The 18,283-nt window shown below is 42.3% G+C and overlaps 1 protein-coding gene across 1 annotated transcript in view; it reads left to right on the plus strand.

The window, feature by feature from the left end:
• The window catches only part of plxnb3 (plexin B3), a 96,570-nt gene that overhangs the window by 15,417 nt on the left and 62,870 nt on the right, over positions 1 to 18,283 (plus strand). Inside the window, exon 2 of the mRNA XM_019349302.2 lies at positions 15,346 to 15,421. The gene's annotated coding sequence lies outside the window, so the exon portion shown is untranslated. The remainder of the gene's footprint in view (positions 1 to 15,345; positions 15,422 to 18,283) is intronic.

Raw genomic sequence — 18,283 nt, forward strand, 5'->3', positions numbered from 1 at the left:
CATTCACTCATTGGTTTTGCAGTGAGGTGCAAAAACACTGCAGTTACTGGCTCTCGATGCTTCTCATGGTCAACTGTATAAACACCACAGACCAGTATGAACAGCAGCCACAATCAGCCAGTTATGCCTCACCTCATCGTTGTCTTTATGAAAAGATAAGAAGCCCCATAAATGAAGTCTATTTACTATTTATGAGCAGAGCAGGTGGTAGATGAAGCTTTTATTGGGGCAAAGTCAGCTAACTTTTTAAGTATCAGATTTAATTGATTATTCTATTCATGCAGCTTTTATGTCCCTGTGTCTCTTGAAATTAAAAATGATTTATAATACTTCAAAATAACTGCCAAAAATAAGCAGCTGGAGGCTTTTCAGTATGATTACAGAGCAGTAAGACTCGCTTACAGAAGCACTCGGGTTTAATTTTGCAACATGTTTTATAATAAATAAAGTAAATTAGAGCTGAAACTTAAACTTGAAGCAAAAGTGAAAAAGAGCCAGCGACTTTTTCCAGTGCAGGAGCTTTTCCTGGCAAGCAGCAGAGACAATCAGGTCTGAGCGAGGAAGTTGTTTTACACCCAAACAGCTCCTGCTCAGGGGAACTTTTCAAAAAACTGTAAAATCTAGACTTCTGTTTTATAAGCATGCTAAAAAATATTCAGTCTTTCACAACGAAGGCCTTAAGGCAAAAAGTATATGAAAGAAATCCGGTTACAGCTGCTACAATATGAATCACTCGCAGGACTTTAACTGAATTTGCTGTTGTAATAAGCATTTCAGCCTCCTCGGTATCAGCTCACTGACAGTCCAGAGGTGTTTGGAATAAAACTGAGCATTAATGGGAGTGTTTCCTCCCGTTTAGTGGGTCCCAGTGGACGGCAGCCACACTTCCACCTAAAAGCGAACCTGTTGGGATGTTTCACTCTCTCTCTTGCCTCCCTGTGACAGCTTTCACACGTTCATGGTGTTGACTGCAGCCTGACAGCTGAGAGAGGAGTCACATCACTCTTCATGTCACTGGAGCCAGTTTAAAGATCAGACTTGAGGCTTTGGGTGAGGACCAGGATCCGGACCGGGACCAGAATTACGCAGGGTTCAGTTTCAGGATTCCTGCACAGACAGGAAGAAACTCGCTCTGTGGTTAAAGTCAGGCGAGTTTCCATGGAGACGGTCGGGGTTACCATGGTGATGAAGAGTATGGCTGACGGCGAGCAGTGAGGGACCTCAGAATGATAGGAATACCAACACGAGCGTGTGTGTGTGTGTGTGTGTGTTTATAATTGGCTGTGATAAAATATTCTCTTTGATGTTGAAGTGAAGCCAGAACCAGTAAGCAAAGAACCAGTCACCCAGAACCAGCCGTCTCATTTGTGATATACATATACAGTAAGAGTAAACACAAACTTGAGCTGTGACACAAACATCAGTGACAAAACATCAGTTTGTGTCCGAGGACCCTCTCCAGCCTCACAAACGTCGTCCAGAGAGACGCAAGAACAAAGATTTCAGCAAGCTGAGGAGGTTTCTGCAGGTGTGTTCCTCTTAACCTTGAGCTCTTTTCATCTCTTTCAGAATGACTTGTTATGCTCTTTGTGTAATATTTGTAGGACTTTCACTCTTAGGAAGGAGTAGCAGCAGTCCTGAATCTCTTCCTTTTGTCAGTGGTTTGTCTGGCTGTGGACTGATGAGCACTGTGGTCTTTAGAAAAGCTTTTGTAGTCTTTTATATCTGTGTGCATCTCTGTAATGGTTCCTCTGACGCCCTGTGAAAGTTCATACCAGTCAATCTTTCCTAATAGGCAGTCTTTGAATGCCTTTATTTATAGACCGGCTCACCTCTGAATAAAACAGTGTTGCCCAATTCACTCACTCCTTAACTTAAAACACCTGACTCCAACTAGCTTTTGAAGAAGCCGTTAGCACAGAGGCTTGCTTGTTTTTTGCAGCCTGCACTGCACAGATGACACAATGTGTTCAAATAATATAAAAGTGTAGCTGTTGGTGCGCTATTAGTTTAGCATGGGGCTGTCAAAACTGGTCAAAACTCGTGTTAAAATGTAGAAAAAACCGCCCACACTGTCATGATAACTGGGTGTTCCCGGGTTTGAGCTGGAATTCTTTATTATTGTTCACTGTTTGGTTCTTTGTTGTCTTTATTGTCAGTTTTTGTCTGCGTGTGTGTGAAAAAGGAGTCGTCTCGATCAGTGTTTAACTTCTGCTTACCTCTGTTGGGTATAGTATGTACATAGTGTGCAAATGTAAGAGTATTTCATATTGTTTCATATGTTTTCTTGATTTGATACTATATGCAGAATAAATTAGTGATGTTATAGCTGACCTTGACACCCCGAGGCCTGTGTCCTGCAAAAGGGGTGTTTTAAATCAAACTCAGAGAGGACATAATATATATATTACACAGGACCTGATATGTGCATTCTGCAATTGATACATCATGCATCGTATGAACTTTTTGCGAAGCAATTGTCCAGAAAGATTCAACACGTTCATGGGGATTCATCAAACCATCAATAACATTTAGATATTTATAGATATTTAACTGCTCTCCTCTGGGTTTCTCTGTTTCTTTTCTTTTTCTGTGGCTTCCCGTGTCGTGAATTAGATTTCAGCAGGAAATTATACTTACAAGACCCGAAACGCCTTTTAAACCTACATCGTAACGTTACACGTAACCCAACGTGCTCCTCCTGAGAAATGTAATTACATGTTGGAACGATTTTCATGGTGCGGAAGGTTGCAGTGTGGGGTTAAGAGGGATTTCTGGTTGTGTCATAAGTTAAGGCTTAGATTTCCTGCAGAAGTGTAAATCAAACTTCAGTCTGGGTCTCAGTATGTGTGTGTTTTAGTTCCTGTTTTATTTCTTATCATGTGTGCTTCATATTGAGTTTTACTTCCCTTGTCTCGTTTATCCTGATTTGTTGCAGCTGTCTTCCCCGGTGTTTCCCATCTCCCTCCGTCTCATATGGCTCATTGTCATTGATTGTTCACACCTGCATGTCTACCCTCACCTGTGGCTTGTGGCTTTTTCCTGATTAGCCCTCATGTGTATAAATAGTGCTGTCATCGCCCTCTGTCTTTGCCTCAGGGTCTAGGGATGTTCCCTTGTGGTTGCTGCATGATATTACTTTAGTACATTTTGTACTTTTACATTTTATTATCTTGTGGACTTTTATTAGCCAATAAATGGTTTTCCTTTTGTTAATAAGTCTTATTATGTATTTGTTCCTGTTCACTCCACATTCCACATAGTTAAACTTTTACAGACTGTTACGCATTCGAACTGTTCAAATATTGCATAAGATGAAATATAACCGGATATATTTTACTTACCACCCCCCAAAACAGTTCAAAACATAACCCACAACAAAATAGCATAAATGAAGTTGTACAGCACAATAAAAAACACATTATAACAAAGGAAAATATCTCATTAAGGTAAAATACACACAATATAAGGAATATAAGATAATGAAGTAAAAATAAAATAAAGAAGCTCAGTGAAGTAAAAATACAATAGTAATAAGAAAGTAAATTAACTTTAAGTAAAATTACTTAAAAAGTTAAATAAAATACAATAAAGCATGTAAAACGTCTCAAAAAATGTTTTAGGAGGGATTTTAAGTCATCATATTTAAAAAAAATGAAAAACAAAAAATATAAAAATAGATTTGGCTTGAAAAAAGAAAACCAGGCAGGAAAGAGGAAAAACAAGCACATTTTAGAAAATATGAAATATTTGGCTGCCGTACATGGATATAAGCATTTCCAACAACTGATATTAGGAAACTGAGAGAGAGCATGATCACAAATTTAAAATGCAGAAATAATAACAGAAACTCACTCTATCTAAAAAAGTTAATTTGGATTTGGTACATGGTGTCCTGTGTGGGGAATATCACGCTGTAGTCCCTTCGCATTCAAGCTGTAATATCTGTGAAACCATTCACCTGATTTGGGCTAAAGAATATTATGAGCTTCGAATCTGAGAAGCTGTAACTAAAACATCAGTCGCCTCGATGCAAACCTGTGGTTTCTACAGGCCTCCAAATCTGCTGTCTGTGGTCAGACATCCAAATATTTTACGGAATTCAAGCATCCATCATCCCATGTTCACTTGAGCTCCACTCCAGAGTGTCCATATTCATCGAACCACGGCACCAGATATTTACCTTAAAACATTTCAAGGACCTGGTTCAGGTAGTTTTGCGGATAATGGAATTTTAAAATGCCCCCCCTCAAAAAAACCCTTCATTCTGAAATATCCTTAAAGCAAAAAAATAAAAAGGTTTCCTAAATATTTCTACACGTCTTATTATAGATCCACATACCTACGTATCCAGCAGCTCTGCAGCTTTTGAGACAAACAGCTGTCAGAATTGGAGCCTTGTTAGATTTATTTTCTTCTCATTAAACTGCATCATATAACTGAATTTAGAATATCTGTTGTTGACAGTTTACAGTCTGATTGTGCTTGTCTGTGATTATAACAGACCATATTTAAAATTACGGTAATTTTAAAGGGTTCGCAAACTTTTTCTAGCGACTGAATAATGGTGGTCCCTGTAGCCCCCTGGCACTTTAATCAGGGACCCCCTGGGAGTTCGGGGCCCCTCAGGGCTTTAATCGGGCCTGCTATACAGAGCGAGCTGTTTTTGTTGTCGTTGAACATCTCTGTGTGTCAAACCGTCTCTGGACACGACTCGAGCAACCTCGCGGCCTGCTGGGTATTCCAGCATATTCGGGACTGCTGAAGTGAACTTTACTGAAAACAGGATCTTCACAGCAGCACGCTGAATAGTTTTTATTGTAACTCCAGGCTTTGACACTGTCTCTTTATTTAAATGAGCTCTGCAGACAAAGACCGCCTGAACAAAAGGATGTGAATTTAAATGAACTTTATTGAAAGACTCGGGGTGAACAGTGTTAATGAACAGTCAGGCTTCAACAGGGAGCCTTTATTTAAACAAAGTGTGTGAACAAAGGGGAACAAAATGACAGGACGAAAAAATGAGCTCTTTGGAAAACCTTTATTGACAGCACGCTGTGTTTACAGTCTTATCGCTGTGTAAAGTTACTGGGGCGAGGCAGCGGAACTGATCGATCTACGATCAGTGAAAATGTTAGAACTATAAACTATATTTAAAACAGCGATAACAAACCATGAAATGATTTTACTCTAAACGTGAAGGCGTCCAACAACGACTCGATTGTTTTAGCTGTGTGATTAGTCTTTGAGTTTTAAGGTTGGAGCTGATTCGCCACGAGTCTGTTATCATACAGTTACTGTTTGAAAGACCTCGCTGACCCTGGATCAGCCTGTAATGATGCACTCGGTTGTTACATTGTATATTTAGAGGGACAGAGCGAGCTTCAGGATGAGACGGTGACTAACAGGATAGTTTGTCTCGATGAGACACTGCTTCACTCTGATACTGTCAGTATACACACCGTGTGTTTGTGTTACTGTGTGTGTGTGTTTGTGTGTATCCTGTGACTGTATCCTGCTGTGTTTAATGAAGGAGGAAGTTCCTGTTCTGTGGTACAATGAGCTGTTTTTACTGTCTCTGTGTTTCCATTTCCTCCCCTTGTGCTGCTCTTCCTTCCTTTTTCCCCTCTATTCTTGGCTCCTTCTGTGCGTCTGTCCATCTGTCTGTATCACTCTGTCTGTCTGAGGCGATTTTTCATTAAAACAGCACAAAATCATAGATTCAAGGAAATGTCACGTGCAGATTATAGTATCCTCCATTTTTTTTAGACTATTTGATTTTGATATTCAGAAAAAAACACCCCAAAATTGTTTTGTAATAAAGACAAACTGATCTCAGTGGTTAGATTGACTTATCTATCCACTGCAGGTATTGATTCATTGATCTGTTTCCATGTGGTTCTTGTTATTTAACAGCTGCTGATTCCCAGTTTGACTCTCTAGTCGACCTTGGATTCTTCTGTTTGCTGTGTTAAAGGAGAAGCGTTTTCAGGACTTCTATGTGCTGCTATTTATTTTAACAACGTAGTTTGAGCCTCTGAGTGTCTCAGAAACTTTTTCTTTGACTGTATTTGTCTCATTTTTTAGCTCTAGTGCAGTTTTGCAGTTATCCATCCATCCAGCCAGCCAGCTTCCTTTTACCTGGGATTGGGTCATGGGGGCAGCAGCCCAAACCCAGACTTCCCTCTCCCCGGCCACCTCCTCCTCGGGAGGACACTGAGGTGTTCCCAGGCCAGAGAGATGTAATCTCTCCAGCGTGTCCTGGGTCTCCGGGTAGTACATGCCCAGGAGGCACCCAGGTATCCAGTCAAGGATTGGTCGCCCAGACCCTCCGTACTTGACTGCCTTCTGACACACACTACAGTGTCTCCTGCAGGTGGTGGGCACACATCACTGTAAATGCTGGGCTGTTCCTTTACATGTTGCTTTGGGTACGACTGTTCCATGTTGGATTGTTTCTTTACATGTTAGACTTCGGCCTGTATATGTTAGGCTGTCCTGGTAAATATTACACTTTATGTGTGCTGTTGGGCTCAAAATCACATTTTAAATATTGCATTTTTATATGTTCCACTGGTACTTTACATGCTGTTGTACTCTTCATTTAAATGTTGGACTGTTCCTTTTAATGGCCGCTGTCAGTGTTCAGATTACAGACTGAAATAATGTGGTGTCACTGCCTCACACTGAAGATTATACAGTCTGTGTGTGTGTGTGTGTGTGTGTGTGTGTGTGTGTGTTAGTGTATAATTGGTATCTTGGAGTGCAGCTGTCTTCATTCACCAGCATCTGTTACACCCCCAACTTAGAAACACAAACACACACACACACACACACACACACACACACACACACACACACACACACACACACACCGGGACATTAAATCATTCCTTCAGTTTCAGTGCACACATTCAGAGCTGCAGACGACACAAGCAGCACGTGAATATAACAAAGGCAGTAATGAATAAGTGAGAGTAGTGGTGCACGTGTGGCGACATCGCAGGTGTGTTTCATGTTTGGAGTTTAGATTGTTGCCATACGTATTTACAACCACATTTGCCTTAGGCTGCTGTGTAACATGTAAACAAAAAGCAGAATGACGCTGTAGTGGAAGGTGCAAATACAAAGACCTGTGGGTGAAGGTGTGAGAGTGCAGGTATGGATCACATGACAACACCAGGCGTAAACACAGCTCGAAACTGACCTTTCATGAGTTTCCAAACTGAAACAGAGACTTCTGTACAAAAAACCTGCATCAAAAAGACGCAGCATATAAGGCTGACTCTGTGTGTGTGTGTGTGTGTGTGTGTGTGTGTGTGTGTGTGTGTGTGTTTGTGTGTGTGGGTGGGGGGGTGGGTGGGTGTTTGTGTGCGTGTTCCATATATGCAGATTATAGCTCTATAATGTCTCAGTTTGCAGAGTTACAACCATCAGATTAACTCCACAGATTAGTGTTTGAAGGCAGGCTGCCTAATCTACTGACTGTGTGTGTGTGTGTGTGTGTGTGTGTGTGTGTGTGTGTGTGTGTGTTTCAGGGACAGGTTTAATGGGGATTTAAAGGACTGGTGGCCTATTTGGAAGCTTCGGTTTAATTTTTTTGTGCACCAAAAATAAAAATTGAATGCTGAGTTTGGTTCAGTTTCACAGATCAGATAGAAGCAGCAGAAAGTAGAGGAGCGCTCGCTTCCACAGTAGGTGCCCTATTTCACAGTTTTAGTGAAAGAAATGTAGCTCTGCACCCAGATTTTATGGATTATGTCTTCACCCATGCGCTACATCTCCAAATTTTCATGAAATTCAGCCTGGTTTTATGTAATCCTGCAAAAGAAAACAAATTTGAACCTGTAAGAACAACAACAAGATATCAACATCTGAAACAAGCTTTTATTTAAAGTAATATTTTAGCAATAATTTAGATTCCTGAACGGATAGTTACATTTCTAGAAGAATATTCTTGCTTACTTTTCCCCTCTATATGTAGCACAAGTGTTCATAAATATGAAGTTGTGAGTAAACTAATGCAGTGGCAGCACCATCCCTCAGTGGTTTGAACTGTTGCCTCACAGCAAGTGGGTCCAAATCTTTCTTCCCCCACTGAAAACACCAGCTTACTTTCCTGGTCGAGGACACTTGCACAAGGTTAAATAAAGAAAAAGAGAACATGAATTTTATTTTGAAGTCGCACAGCTTCTGAGTTGTTTGATGCAAACGTATTTATCCCTGCCATGCACACACACGTGCACAGTGTTGTGATCTCAATCAGCAGCGGCACAGCATCTCCTCCTCTCATCTGGAGCCCTGCACAGGCAGTCAGCCTGATAACTATCGAGGAGCGAGAAGAGCAAAGGAGGAGGAGGAGTTGTTTTAATTAAAATGAATTAATTCATCATTGATGTGAACATTTAACCAAAAACTCATGCAGACAGCACACAAAGTGGTGCACAAACATTCACCAGAGTGCGGGAAATGAAGCAGAGGATGCTTAAAATTTTACATGATGGCCAAGAGTAGGCATATCGAGCCAAACACGCACAATCGTGTTTTCGTGTCTTTGTGGGGACATCTAATTGACATAATACTTTTCCTAACCCTTGCCATCAAAAATGAATGCCTAACCCTAACCATAACCTAACTGTAACCTTGACCCTAAAACCACATTTTGAGCCTCAAAAACACCTTGCGGGGGCTGTTGGTCCCCACGAGTATAGTAAACTTCCAATTTTTCGTCCCCACAAAAATATGTAAACATGTGCAGACACACACACAGAGCACTTTCAAGCATGGAAATGTCTCTCGCTTTAAGCTCTCGTATCAGTGCATCAGGTTTTCTCTCTCTTTAATTGATTAAACATGTCTTAGCTGCACCAGAGTCTTCTGGAGGAGGTCAGGGTGGATGGAGGATAAACAGGAGGAGGTCAAATGGAGCTGCGTACGCTCAAAGGCAGAAGTGTGCATTGTTTTTGTGACATTTGTTAAATGGTGCATGCACGCGGTCCACTTTCATAGATCTCAGTCTTTCCTGAAGTCTTTGGTGAATTAGTCACTAACGGCAATGAAAACAGAAAGGAAACAGCTAAATTTGACCTAATGTGAAACTGAGACTCACTGAAGAAGTTTACGGATCTAAAAATGTAGTGACAAGTGAAAGTGATGAAAAATGCTAGAAGAAGTGTTCAAGCATGGTCTGATATGTGTGTGTAAGGTTCAGTGTTTGCATGCTAATTAACCACACATCAGTAATAAGCGGTTAGACATTGTGGTCACGGTTGAATTGCATTTTCCTCAAAATGTGCTCACAGCTGCTTCTCAGCTCTACAGAGGCACCTTTGTCACCGAATACCAGCGTGTCAGTGACGAGCCTGCAGCCTGTTGTTCCGACATTAAAGCACATCTGAGCTGTTAGTTATGAAAATATTTGCAGATGAGTCTCCGTTAGCTGATGATGCAACGCTCAGAAACACTGTCAGTCAGGGTCGAGGCTCCCGCGGCGCCCCTTCCTAACATTCTCTGGGTCTGGCTCCTCGTTTCCCTGCAGAGTTACACGACTTAACATCTCAACCACCTCTTGTTAATGAGATGAGCTCCACATCTACAAGTTTAATCCAAACCTGAGAAACCTTCAGCACGGAGTCTAATAAACTGTTGAACCGGTTTGTCCGGTTTATTTAGAGAAGTGTGTGAGCAGGAGCTCTGACCCAAACTGCCTGATGAAACATCCGACAGTTTACAGACACACTGCTGCTTTATCTCAGATCTGCTGTCTGCTACTGAGGGCTGCACATGAAACGTGCGAGGCTTCGAGACGAGATACAAGAAACGCAGGAGGATTCGAAAACAGAGATGCAGGGAGATAAAAGATAAGGAGATAAAACGAAGAGATTAAACACTAGAATAAAAATCACAGAACAGTGGAAGATCTAAATAAACCAAAGACACCGACGCAGAATGAAATCGGGGAGACGACAGTCTGGTTCTGGTGAAGAGCCAGGGTCGGTCTCACTCATCCAGGATGAGGTTCCTCATCAGCTGCTCTCTTCTCCTCCGCTTGCTTGAAGGTTTAGAGGTGTGAACGAGGATGTTTGTCAGTTTCTGAAAGGCAGAGATTTTGTAGAAATGTGTGATTTTCACAGTAATGAGCCCTTGTAGTTTTCTCAGAGGTGATAGTGGTCAGAGCGAGGTGACAATTTTCAAGCATCACAAGTTGAAAGTGTGACAGCTGCATTGTCAGAGTTTTTCCGAGTACTGCTCAGCCACTGCCTTCATATTAAACATAAAAGAAGAAGTCTGGGAGTCATAATGAAACATATCTGCTGACCTCATGGAGACGGGTATCGCGTTTCATCATAATTATTATAAAATATATAGAGAGATATGTGTCTTTATGCTTTAATTCAACTACACTCAGCAGGAAACATAAATGCATACAGGAGAACAACCACAGGGAAGACGAGAGAAGTAAAATGTAAGACACAGGAGGTAAAGTGGAAATTCAAAATCCACTTTTTTAAAATCCAGGCAGACGTCATGCACATAGAGGCAGTCGGTGTAAAAAGAAAAAACTCGGGCATAAAATCAATTTTAAAAAGAGAGAAATCAGACACAAAGAGCACAATAGGGATGTAGGAACTGCTGACTACTGTTCTTCACAGTGTTATACACACACCCACACACACGTGTATCTGTATCTATATCTAAGGAGAACGATTGGCTGATTGGACACAGGTGAAACTGATGAAAACAGGTCAGATAGTTACAACAGAGAAACTTAAATGGACAGAAGTGTAAAGTGAGCAGGAATAAATAAATCCGGTGCAGCGATGTACTTTACCTGGATGGATCGTTTCGGCCCTGAGTAGTGCTTGCAGGCGTAACTTACTGCATTAGCAGGAAACAGGCAACAACCCTTTGATCAGATGAGGATTGTCCAGAAGATTTTAGCAGCAGGACATTTGTAAAGTCAACCTGAAACTATAAAAATGCATCTATACCCACCGATTTAGCAGGTCTCCCACTGTGATGATGTGCTGTTCAATAATGATCAATATCACAGAGGAGCTTCAGCTGAACGGGCTGTTTCTGCTTTTTCTTTATCAGTTAGTGCACTCTGGAGTTCATGTGGACCCCATCTGTATCACCAGGGCCATGAAGTAGTGAGGGAGGAGGTTGGGGTGGATAGATGGGTTTATTTTGACACACTTTCATCTGTTCAAAGAAAGACTTCGCCTTATTGGCTCCTTGGAAAAAATCCTGACAGATAAGAGTCCGCTTTAAGTTCATCATGTTTTTATTCAGTGGATTTCCAGCATCAACAGATCAGCTTCTGTTAGTGGGAGTAATGAGGTGTCTTCCTCTGGATCACTTCTCGTGGTGAGGAGCACCGCAAGGATCTGTACTAGGTTCATTTTCCTTCCTTGTACTGAATTCTTTGGTTCCTATTTGTAGAAAATCTCAGATCTTTTGTTTTCACAGAGATGACACCCAGCTATACTTTAGTGGTTTGTTTTATTAGTTTCCCTTTCACCACATTTTTGTTATTCTAACCACGATGAAACAGGTCTGCTAACCTCAACAGAGTGTTTATTTCTACCCAGAATGGATCTGTTCTCTAAACTGCAGCAGGTTATTTTTTAGCCCCAAACCATGCATTTACCACAGCACTGTCACATAAAGAAGAGTTAATTACTGGTTTTAACAGTTTACCTCTTGCTGGTTTGCTGCAGCGGATCCCTTGAGAGTAACAAAACACCAATGTGGTGCATCAGGTTGGAGGACTTGTCAGTGGTTAAAAAATAATATAATGCTTTTCTCTGGTTTCTGTGGCATTTTCAGATTGTTGTTTGGAGCTCAGTATGTGTGACGGTCAAGCTTCTTCTCTCTTTTGTGAAAATAAAACACTTTACAGGAGTTAGCGGGCTAATATGAGGAACGAACAGGTTGTAGTTTAGCTCCCCACCATATAACCCAGTATATACCAGTCTCCATGTGTGTTCTGGCTCGTTTGACTTTGGGGCTGTATAAAATTGTTTAAGTGGTAGGGAAAACCCTTCCTCCTGCTGAACACTGGGCTGTGTGAACACTGGCCGAGTGACGAAAGAGCTGATATTTTACTCTGACGGATGAATGAATGCATGAGTGAATAGCCTCTGTGTGTTTGTCGGGGACCTTCTGACCTCACTACGGGATCACTTCCTCTGACGCTCGCGCTGTTAGATATCGCTACCAGGCCGACTGTAAACCAGTCACATGTGCAGAGTAAGGCGCCGACCTCGTGTAGAACCTGAGCCCGAAAAACCATCAGTCTTCTGGTCTTTAGCCTCTTGCAGCTCCTGTTTTTGGTTCTGTGTTTACTATTAGAACCCAGAGACACGCTCTGAAAACCTCTTTAGCCTGCCTGAGCTGCAAAATCCACATTCATAACAAATACGTAATGTCGTTTTTCAGAGAGATGTTTCAGCTTTAATTGCACCACATTTAATTAAACAGACTATAAACTGTGTTTATTATCCCACTGTATTTAATGACAGTGTGAAAACAGATTTAATTGTTATAGTAGCAAAGCTGCAGACAATTATGAGCTGATTCTGCAGCTCTGCTCTTTACAGCGAGTCATCCCTTTGTTCAGCTGTCCAGCTACAACTGTACAGCTCTGCCTCACTCTTGGTGGTGTTTTATGGAGAAACGGCTATAAAAAGCCACATGCAGCAAACAACTGACAGGCAGAGACGAGCTGCTGAATATAATGGAGACTTTAGTATTCTGCAAAAAACAGCTCTGCAACAAACAAACAGAAATGTAAGTTTCCTTGAAGTATAAAAATTAGCATAAAAGAGCATTAAGTATGAAAGTGTGACACGAAAAAGAAAAATAGCAATCCAAACAAACAGCCAACAAAAAGGCTCGATATGGAGCATCGTATGAACAATAAACTGTGTGAAATAAAAGTTAATGATCCTCCAGGCTGGATTATTTGTCTCTAAAGTCGCCTCCGTTCAGGAGTTTATATCACAAAACAAAGAAAATTCCTCACATTGTCGACAGTAATCCTTAAAGCATGACTTTACAAGCTGCTGAGTCTTAAAATAGAACAAATCTACAACATCTGTCTCTGACTTCAGCTCAGCTTAAGGACGAACATCTTCAAAGAAAAACGCGAAAACATGAATAAGACATGAACTCTCCAAAAAATTAACTTCATGTACGCTTCCTCTTGTTAAAATCTGAAACAAACGGACTCTTAAGATCAGATTTTATTGCTGTAAGAGGGAGTGAAGGCTGGATTTATCAGCAGCGAGGACACTGATTCTCAAAAAGAGACAATGACAACACAAACACACAGCAGGGTCGTAATCCCTGGTTTTTGTCTTCAAGGTCACCGAACGCCTCAGCTGGCTCTGCGCTGTTGGTCGTCCTTCATTCTTTTTAAAGCGTCTGACAGCGACAGACCGAAGCTGCCCTCAGACGTCGCTTTAGTGCTTCAGCGTTTGTGACTGATGACTGTGTTTGATTAACAGGGGGCGGAGCCACAGGCTGTGTTCATTAAAGGACAGGTTCAGTTTTTAAAGTTAGTCTTAAATTGACTGCGAAGGGTTGGAGGTGGGAGGTTTTTCCTCGGCCTGTTCACACTTTAGCAGATGTTTCCGACCCTCAGTCATCATGTAGATATAAACCTCAGCTGAAGATGCCAAAATACTTATGACACTTACAGTTATGATTCACTTAGAGGGCATGTGTTGGTGAGCAGCTGTCAGAGAATCTCCCTTTTCCCAGTTTGGATTAAACTGGTGAAGTGTCCAGTTTTAAAGAGAAGTTCTGAGTGCACTTTAGCTCAAGTCCTCTTTAAATGTGCTGATGTCAGATCTCGGGTGTGTGCAGGTTAATAAGTGGGAAGCGGCTGTATTGACGAGGACAGATGAGCAGGAGCAGCTCGGTCTATAGATCATCAATCAATAGCTGCGGTGATTGATTAGCTGTACACTCCACGTAGCTCATTAACTCATTATAGGCTCCGGCAGGCAAACAGGAAGTGATTCATTGCTTGACCTCACAGTTGGCCTTGAAGGCAGATGGCTGATGAAGAGCCAATAAAGGAGTAATCCACCCAAAACACGAGACTGTGGGCACAGGGCCAGGAGATGCAGGAGACACTTTGACAGGGTGAACACGCCTGTTTCCATGGTTTCCTAGCTCGAATGATGACACAAACCTTTAGGGATTTTAGGCCCTCAGGGGCCCGCAGCCGCTGTCTGCTTTGCCCCGGTGACAGCTCTGACATCTCAGACTGTGGACGGGGAAATGTCTGTGATTACACATGAAAATAATGCCGAAGCCATTGATTTATCAGGGAGCAGATCAATAATTCATCTGCGGTGCTGACAATTGTTTTTGATTAACACCTGAACCCCGGGGGTCAGATAAACCTGCTGGATGTGAGAGTGGGAGTTTGTCAACATGTTGACCAAGAGAAAAAGTCTTCTGCCTCAAGTTTAATGAAACTTCATTTCACTAACAGAGACGGATACTCATAGACTGTATATGAAAGATGGATGCAGCCACTGTGACGTCACCAACTGCTTTCTGAAAGCTTCAAATCCTTTTTTTTATAAAAGAAAACAGCCTGCTTGTTTATCCCTCTCTCTGACCCTAGTATGACCATAGTTTTCAAAAATGAACTTTATGTTTTATCTAGTATAATGTGACACTGCGCCTATAAAGTCAATTTTGCTGCGGCCAAAGAGCGGGGGAGCCCAGGAGCAGTTTCCCTTCTATACAACTGGAAGTCTTCTTTCATGCAGAGGAGTCGCCCCCTGCTGGTCATAAAAGGATACAAGTTTAAGGAGCTGAGTTCAATTTTCAGATTAGGCCCTATGTTTAACACCTGTTTATATGTTTCTTCTAGTGCAATCGTTCCGTCCGTGGGGCTGCACGGCGTCAACGCGTTAGCACGGTTAGCTTGTTAACGCGTTAGCGCCGTCCAGTCCCACGCATGGGGCGATCCTTGATAACTGAGATTTGGGGCGTTAACGCGGTTATGGCATTAACGTCATTTTAAAGAGATTAACGCTGACAGCACTAGTTTCTACTGTTTTATCACCTGTTTTACTCCACACGGACAGAACTTTAAAAAATTAGCACCATGTTGTATTCAATAAGACTTTATAGTAAAGGTTGAGTCCATGAGCTCATAAATCAGGTGAGAACCACAGTCATTTTCCCATAGACTTCTATACAAACTGATCTGATTTGAAGCCAGGGAGGTCACCCCCTGCTGGCCGTTAGAAAAAGAATTGAGATTAACGCACGTCACGTCTGTGCTGATGTACATCTTTGTTTGTGTTCCTCCAGAACATCCTCCTGATGAAGAAGGTTCCTCTTCCTCACAGCTCAGTTTCTACATCACAGCAGCAGGTTGCCTCAACAGGTTGGTGCAGCTCTAATCTCTGTCTTCTGATAAGTCCGGATGTCCTCACCGGTGACCTCACAGGCAGCTGCCACATGGCTCCTGATGATGTCATCATTCTTGAACATCACTGAGACTAAACGCTTGCCCCGTAGAGTTGCCTTTGTGTGATATTCTGCTGCTTATTGTGTCTGTGTTGCATTTCACACCTGCGCTGAAGCCTTGAACCTTTCTCAACTGACGGAGCTGCGCGTGAGAGCGAGTTGGACGTTAAACAGTCTTTAACCTGCCAGCTCCCTGCTACAAAGTCCATGTGACGCTTGATTGTGCCCATGTGAGAGTACTGCAGCTAATTGTTCAGTTAATTCACAGCGAGTGAGTGGGCGTCGTGTGTGCTGCCTCTGCGCCCTCGCCTAAACCAAACAGATTAGAAACGAGAACGAGTCTGAAGCGGACTATTTCCTGCTGCGCGTTGCACATTAGAAACGACAACTGTGGAATAAGTCCTGACCTGATTGTTCCGACGCCGAAGTTCACGTGTGAAAACGGCTTATTACAGTCGCTGGGAGTTCAGTGATAGATGGAGGATGCGGTGATCTAATTAGATGGTACAGAGAATCTGCAGATTCAGGATCAGTGACCCAAAGATCATCAGAGAGAGTTACTGCAACAGAGGAGCCATTGTTACCAGGGCGCCTCTCTCTCTCTGTGTTCCTGTGTCTCTCTCCCTCTCGTAGGATAGTCAATCGCGTGATTAATCAAACTTTTGCGTGATCAGGTTTCAGCTGCCTTGCTGTTGAAATGAGTTTCTGCAGATTACAGACAGGAAAATTCAGACAGATGACTTTAATAAAAGAAACATTTCTACGGCCATAAATTCACCCAAAATTAAATTCCACATTCAGCTGTGTCATAAGAACATATTTTTCATTTCCGTCTCCTGTCTCTCATACATCTATATCTGTATCCATATCTATAAACACAGATGCATTTCCTGTCGTGTGCTAGTTTGCTTTAACCTAATTTATTTCACTGATTGTTAAACGAAACGACCCCGAAGATAAATAAAGCTGAATTTGATTTTTTGATTTTTATCTGGGACACGTCGCCTCGCTGCATCGCGCACACACATTTCCCCCCAATTACTGCCTGTCACCTTTCACCTCCTCCTCCCCTCCCCCCTCATTCATTACTCCGCCTGGTTGGTTCGTCTCTGTACAAGCTGCTTTTCACGCTCTCTAAACCTGCCCCCTCCTCTCACCCCCACCTCCCCCTTCATCACGTACCTCTCCCCTCCTCCCGCTCCTCCTCGACCCTTCCTCCGCCCCCTTTAAAGCCTCTTCACTCGTCCTTCATCTTTTGTTTCTACAGCAAAGCCTTGCATACCTGGGAAAAAACACACGCACCCCGAAATATCATATCTTATCTCATGCCGAAGTCTCGAGGAGGGCTGCGCTGTGAAGTTTGACATAGCCAGCCTTCTTTTGTGTTAGCTGCCTACACAAAACCTAAAACTCCAATCAGAGATAATGGGTATCACATCAGGGGTTATCAACTTTCTTTGTTACCCCAGGCTTTCTTCCTCAGGCTCACATAAAAGAGGGCTTTTGATGCATCAATTGACTCTTTGCACAGCAAATATCTATACTGGTGCAGAGAAAAGACGAGATAGCAAGATGCTGGCAGAAAATAGTTACCTCTGTAATTTCATATATGAATATATTTTTTCTATTATTCATTGGCTTCAGTGCTGCCGATCATGTCTAACGTGAAACTGCATGAAAATCTGGTTTTAAGGCCCTGTTAGTGCCTGCAGAGTTAACAGAGCTCTAAAATTTTAAACTAGAAGTATTTAAACATGCTCACAAGAAGTGCATTTAGCTGGTTTTAGCTGTAATAACAGCTGCAAATCAACACTAAGCATGAAATATATTTGTGCTCTTTTTATTTTTTTCCCCATTCTGACCTGCATGCATGTAAACTCCTGAGGGAATCCTGAGGTAAAAACAGGCTGCAGCCTCCTCGTGACTATGAAAAATCAGTGGTGACTGCACTGACGTTTTTGTGATTTGTTGACTGCAATTAGTTGTGGCGACCAACTGGTTCATAAACAGGAACGTGCAACACCCCCAAGACCTGGGCGACCACTTGCAATAACACGTTGATTGCACAGATTGGGTGGTGGGAGGCAACCTGAGTCCAAACAGTCACTCTCAGACAGATTGATGAAAACTTACAAATAAATGCAGACAGATTGTGAACATATTTGCAATCTATCCAGGTAAGGAAATCCCAAAAAGTTGATTCTGTTCATCTGGACGTACCGTTTTCAGCGGCAGAAACGTACCTACAGGCCAGTGGACACTCTTTCAAGGATGAGGATGTACACATCCTGGACAGGGAGGAACGCTGGTTTGGGCGCGGAGTCAAGGAGGCCATTTACATGAAAAGGGAAAGATCATCTCTGAATCGAGGAGGGGGCCTAAGGGTACATCTGTCACCATCTTACAATGCTGTGATTGCAGCCATTCCCCAACTCTCTGTCAATGGTACTCATGGCCATTGATCAGTGGTTGTTGATCAATGGCCATGAGAATTTGCATATTAGTGATCAAGAACCTGACCTCCCAGCCCATTGTTCCCTCAGTGGTGCTAGTTTCAGTTATTGTGCAAATGTACTGTTTATAAGATTGGGGAAACCTGCAGTCAGCTGAGACTGAAGAAGTCACTTGGACGAGTGACGAAACGTTTCTCCCACATCCAGATGAACAGAATCAGCTTTTTGGGATTTCCTTACCTGGATGATGGAGCATCTATATGGAACCACAGTAGGCCAGATGTAAAGATCCCTTTATGAAATATTGAAAACTCTAACTTTAGTCT

This window comes from Oreochromis niloticus, linkage group LG20, assembly GCF_001858045.2.
Source record: "Oreochromis niloticus isolate F11D_XX linkage group LG20, O_niloticus_UMD_NMBU, whole genome shotgun sequence".
Taxonomy (NCBI): domain Eukaryota; kingdom Metazoa; phylum Chordata; class Actinopteri; order Cichliformes; family Cichlidae; genus Oreochromis; species Oreochromis niloticus.